General features: G+C 38.5%; 1 long non-coding RNA gene across 1 annotated transcript; it reads right to left on the bottom strand.

Moving 5' to 3' along the window:
- On the bottom strand, nucleotides 1-3,551 carry LOC131403857 (uncharacterized). Its single transcript, XR_009219606.1, has 3 exons — nucleotides 3,309-3,551; nucleotides 3,084-3,188; nucleotides 1-132 (listed from the first exon to the last, which is right to left on the bottom strand). It is a non-coding gene; the product is annotated as an uncharacterized LOC131403857 (long non-coding RNA).
- Between the last annotated feature and the right edge of the window lie 2,934 nt (nucleotides 3,552-6,485).

The raw sequence follows: 6,485 nt of genomic DNA, 5'->3' as shown, positions 1-6,485 counted from the left end.
TCCTGGGGCTGGTGAGATCTGCAATTCCACATTAAGCCATGAAGAGAAGATTTCAGCGTCAGCTCCTGCCGGCACCTGCTGTCCTCAAATGTTGCTTCATAGCGTATTTGAAAGCAAGAAAGAGCTTTAACCCTGTGAGAGAGAAATCAGAACTGGAATCAGTACCAAGATTAGTACAAACATGATCCCAGGGGTCATATCTATAGGGGCATGGGTCTTATAAATACAGAGAGAGAGAAATATAGCAACACAGACTAGAAGGATAAACCTTAAAATGTTAACAGTGATTATCTCTAGCATGGCAGGCACTGCAGGCAAACTCAAAAGCCATTCTTAACCTCTTCACCACTGATAGCTCTCGTTCTAGAAGCTAGAAAGCCAAATACTTGTTTTGTCAAATTCTTTTGTAACTAGGAGTGGTCATGTGATGCAGTTCTGACCAATTAGATGAAAGGGAAATCTGCTGAGGGGTTTCTGGGAAAAGCTTCTGTTTCCTGTTAAAGGGAGAGGCATGAAAGGAGAGGCTGCTGCTTCTGCCCCATCCCTCTTCTTCCTGCCTTGAACATGGTTGTGATGTCTGGAGCTATGGCACCCACCTTGCAACCATAAAAAACATTTTGATGAAAAGCCAACATGCTGCTAGTGGATTGGAAAACTGGGAAGATCCTAAATCCTTTATAATACCACTGAGCAATAGAACCAATACCAGCAACACCTAACTCTGGGCTTCTATTCTTGCAAAAAAAATAATTCGCTATTTAATTAAGCCACTGGATCTTAGTTACTTGAGCTTGGAATATGTCAGTGAAAAAATAAGACATTCTAGTGTGAGATGGAAGACCATAAATAAATAAGGAAGTTATAGCATGTTAGGAAGTGGCAAGCGCTATGAAAAGAAAATCAGGATTAGGGGCAGGAGAAGCATGAATGTCAGGGTAGGAGAAAAGGAGGCAGTACAAAATCGAGTTGCCAGAGGAAATACTATTGATAACAAATGATTGGAACAAAGATTTGAAGGAGGTGAGGGAGTTGGCGATGTGGGTATCAGGACAAGAACATTCAAGGCAGAGTGAGCATCCAGGTCAAGATTCCTAAAGAGCAAGTGAGCTTGGCGTGTCTGAAGAATCCTGAGCAGGCCAGCATGGGTGGAGCAGAGGGAAGTGAGATTAACAGAAGATGAGGTCAAGGAGGAAAAGAGAGTCAGATCGTACAGGGCCTTGTGGGCCATCAGGAGGACTTTGGCTTTTACTGAGTAAGGTGGGAGCCATAGAGGGTTGTAGGCAGAGAAGGGATGTGACCTGACTCAGGAGTTCACAGGCGCCCTCTGGCTGCTGCAAGGAGAACAGACCAAAGGTGGGGCAGGGAAAAGGCAAGAGGGGAAGCAGAAAGACCCTTTATGAGGCTATTTCCATAATCCTGGCTACAGACAATAGGACTTGGAACAGAATAGAAGCAACAAAGGAACAGACAGGCGATCAGATTCTGGATACATTCTGAGGAAGGGTCAACAGGATTTGCTGATGGATCAGAGATGGAGGGTAAGAAGAAAGGCAGAGTCAAGGATAACTCCACGGCCTTGTGCTGAGCAATAGAAGGATAGGGAACCCTCCATGGATATGAGAGGTGGGGGATCAGAAGCTCAGATTGGAACATGTTACATTTGTGACATCTGTTAGACATCTCAGTGGGGGCACTTGGTAGGTGGTTGGTTATATGAGTGTAGAATTCAGGAGAAGGAGCTGGACTGCACATTGTTTAATATTTTGGGGTCATTGCTAATAAATGGTGTTTATGGCTGTGAGACTGGATGAGATCTATGGTGTAGAGAAAAATGAGTACTTCCATGGAAAATGATGTATTGTCAGAGCACACATCTCCAGGTTGTCCAATTCTGATCTATGTGGGAGATATTTTACAATTCTGTAAATTTTAAATAACTGACAGAGATGCAAAATAATTCCATGGAAAAAACAGTTTTGCGTCCATTTGCACATTCATTTCAATATTCCTGAAATTATATATATGTATTATAATTCATAGGTATTATAATGCATATATATGTAATACATATATAACATATAGGTATATGAAATTTTATATGTATTTTATAATATTAATAATTATACGTATAATTATATAATATATAATTAAACATTATATTATATATATTATGTATATATAATTATCAATGAGGGAGCCAGGCAGATGTTATAACTGGGTCAAAAGAGAACAGCAAAGAACAGACATATACATGTATTATGTAATATATATTATGTATTATGTATACATTGTATATATTATATGTGTATTATGTATTATGTATACATGATATACATTGGATAAATTGCATATATATAATGCAATATATAATATATATCATGTATACACTGTATGCATATTATATGTATATTATGTATTATGTATACGTTGTATACATTATATGTGTTTTATGTATTATGTATACGTTGTATACATTATGTGTATGATGTATTATGTATACATTATATACATTGTATATATTATATATTATATACATATATGTCTGTTCTTTCTGTTCTCTTTTGAGCCAGTTATAACATCTGCCTGGTTCTTTCACTGATTGATGAGTGGAATAAAATCCTTAATGTATGCTCATTTTATATCTGTATGAGTCACGATTTTATCTTTTTTTCTTGCTTGAGGAAAATTCACGCTGAGCTAACATCTGTTGCCAGTCTTCCTCTATTTTGTATGTGGGGCACTGCAGCAGCATGGTCACTGACGAGTGGTGTGGGTCTGCACCTGGGAGCCGACCCTGGGCCACCAAAGCGGAGCACACCAAACTTAACCACTAGGCCATGGGGCCAGCCCCCATGAGTTTATCTTTTTTAGATCACACAGCTCCTAAGAGGCAGAGCTGGGATTTAAACCTAGGCAGCCTGGCTCCTGAACCTCCACTCTTAAACCCCACCCTCTATCAAATGAGCTAATGTACATGGACGCACTTAACTCACAGTAGACACTCAACACATGGTGGTGTTGGGATTGCTAAGAAGCAAGTATTCTGTTTGACCAGAACCTTCATAAAACACACAGTCTCTCACCGTTTTGGAAGTGAAGGCAAAGGATGTCAGTATGACCCCTGATGTCTGGGACTGGGATCCGGGTGTGGTCTTCCTGGTAATCCATCTTCTGTAATCTTCCCGTACCTGGAGATGGAGACACATCACGGGGAGATGAATCACTCCCAGATGCAGGGAAGTATGCTGGCACAGGCATGTCCCCTGGAAGGAGGGGCATCAGGGACAGCGAGGGCAGCAGCTACATACCCGGCGGTTGAGCAGACAGTGAATGAGGAAGATGAAGGCCCCCTGCAGGCTGTTGATGATGGTGAACAGGTAGGCCATGATACCAGCCAAGGGTCCAATCTGGAAAATGCCCAACACCCGGGAGCTCCCCAAGATGAAGAGCTGGGCAAATGCCTTGAATGTCAATAACCTGGAGGAGAAGGTTTGCAGAGGATAAGGTTCTGGGAGGTGGCTGTTGTCCTCATGGGACACACTCCCAGGAATGGTCTGAGGCTGCTACCATGTGACCCACCACCTAGATGGAAATAAACGTGGGCTGGAGCCTCCAAGCCTAGGTGTAGGGAAATCGAATCCTATAGGCATTTAAAAGGCTATTGGCCTACAGATACACATCGGCACAAAGATGTGTGGACACATGTATTTAATGCAATATTTTCATTAGTGATGAAAGGCTAGAAGGACCCATGTGTCCAAGAATTTAGAACACGTTAAATGAACAATGAAGCCATACAATGAAATACTATGAAGCCTTCTTTTTTTTACTGAGGTAAAACTCACATAACATAAAGTTCACCATTTTAACCATTTAAAGTACGATTCGGTGGTATTTAGCACATTCACAGTGTTGTACAAACATCACCACTATCCAGTTCCCAGACACATTTATCACCCCAAAAAAGAAACCCCATACCTATTAAGCAGTCATCCCCCATTTCCTTCTCCCCCAATTAGAAACAACTCAAATGTCCATCAACAGATGACTGGATAAACAAAACGTGGTCCATCCATATAGCAGAATATTACTTAGCCATGAAAAGGAGTGAAGCACTGACACACACTACAACATGGATGAACCTTGAAAACATGATGCTCAGTGAGAGAAGCCAGTCACAAAAGTCCACATAGCATATGATTCCATTTATATGAAGTGTCCAGAATAGGCAAATCCATAGAGACAGAAATCAGATTATACAACTGTTTTTTAAAATGAGATGAGAGTGACAATATACTATAGTGGGTAAGGCTCTGGGTCAGACTGCCTGTGTTTAAATTCTGATCCATTCACTAACTTTGCGGCCTTTGTAGGTTACTTAACATCACTGTGCCTCAGTTTCCTCACTTTGAGATAAGGATGACAACACAATGCCTACCCTATAAGCTTGTTCTACCAATTAATGAGATAGCATTAGACCTAAAGGTGCTTAGAACAATGTCTGGCACAAAATAAACATTTTTGTTAGTTGTTTTTAACCTTAAGTACTGATATGAAATAAGCTACCTATTACGTGGAAAAAACCAAGCGCAGAATGATATGTACAGTATCCTGTCATTTATGTAATAGAAGATGGATGTGTAAGTATAGAATATTCTGGAAGGAAGCTCAATTCAGGTGATAATGGTTGCTTGAGGTGGGAGAGATCTGGGGACCTCAGGAGTCAGGGAAGAGAGAAGGAATTAGTTTTCAGGTGTTTCCTTTTTTAATGCTTAATTATTCTTGCCATGGCATACATTAACTTTATTCTAACTTTTTGCACTAATTTTTAAAAAGTAATTTTTAGAAAAAAATATTTAAGATGGATGAAGGATTGGACTCTGACGGGAAAACAAACAAGGGACCATCATTAGGTTACCGACAATAAAACCTAGACAATGTCTGGTTTGGGTGGGTTCTTAAAATGAACATTAGTTGAATGGTGAAATTAAGAAACACAGATGCTCTATAAGAATATGAAAAAGTCCCACCTCTGTATGATAGAATAATATATATGAAGGTAAAATAACGAGATAGTGTATTTCATCTATTAAATCAGCAAAACAACAAAAATGATAAACCCCAATGCTGGCAAGGCTGGAGGTAAACAAGCACTCTTGTGAATGGAAATAACTTTTCTGGAAAACGATTTGCAATATACACTAAAAGTGTTACAATCCAACCTACCCTTTGAGTCAGGCAATTTCATGCCTAGTGTTATGATTAAATAACCACAGATGTGGAAGAAAATTTACCTACAAGGATGTTCAAGACAATACTGTTTATAATAGCAAAAAAAAAAAACAACTCAGAAATAACTTAAATGTCCATAAATGAGGGATGATTTAAGTAAACTGTGCTGGCTCCTTACGCTGAACAGTTATAGAAAAAAAGGATAGTTGACAAATTTCTAATCAAACAAAAATTTTATGACGTGTTATTAGAAGAGTATTATTTAATTTTCAAATATTTGGGGGATTTTCCAGACTTTTTTCTGTTATTGATTTCTAATTTAGTTCCCCTGTCAGAGAACATGCTTTGCATAATTTGAATCTTTTAAAAGCTTATCTGATTTGTTGTATGTCCCAGGATATGGTCTTGGTAAATGTTTCATTTTGACTTTAAAAAGATATATGTGCTGCTGTTATTGGGTGGAGTGTTCTATAAATGTTATCACGTTTGTTGATAGGATATGAAAGACTTGAACAACATTTACTGATTTTCTGTCTCCTTGTTCTGTCAGTTATTGGTAGGGGTGTGGAAATCTCCCATTATAATTTTTTGGATTTGTCTGTTTCTTCTTTTAGTTCCATTGTTTTTTGCTCCTTGCATTTTGAAGCTCTTTTATTAGGTACATAAATGCTTAGGATTGTTATGTCTTCTTGATGAATGGACTCCTTTATCATTATAAAGCGGTCCTCTTTATCCCTCGTAATATTCTTTGCTCTGAAGTCTACTTTGTCCAATATTAATGTAGCCAGATCTTTTGACTAGTGCTAACATGGTCTATTTCCATCCTTTTACTTTTAGCCTGTTTGTGTCTTTATATTTAAAGTGTTTGTTTTTGTAGGCAACATACACTTGGGTCTTGCCTTTTTATAGTTTGATGATCTCTGCCCTTTTTTTTTATTGTGGCAAAATATACGCAACATAAAAATTGCCATTTTAACCATTATAAGGTTTAGAATTCAGTGACATTAAGTACATTTACAATATTGTGAAACCATTGTGACTCTTCATTTCTGTAACTTTTTCATCATCCTAAACAGAAACTCTATACCCATTACACAATAATTCCCCGTTCTCCCTTCTCCCCTACCTTCTGTCTTATGAATTTGCCTATTCTAGGTACCTAAGATGAGTGGAATCATATAGTATTTGGCATTTTGTGTCTGGCTTATTTCACTTAGCATGTTTTCTAGTTTCATCCATGTTTAGCATATATC

The sequence above is a fragment of the Diceros bicornis genome, unplaced genomic scaffold (genome assembly GCF_020826845.1).
Source record: "Diceros bicornis minor isolate mBicDic1 unplaced genomic scaffold, mDicBic1.mat.cur scaffold_93_ctg1, whole genome shotgun sequence".
In the NCBI taxonomy this organism is placed as follows: Eukaryota; Metazoa; Chordata; class Mammalia; order Perissodactyla; family Rhinocerotidae; genus Diceros; species Diceros bicornis.
Note: the sequence above shows the minus strand (reverse complement) of the source record. Positions and strands in the feature narration are given on the sequence as shown.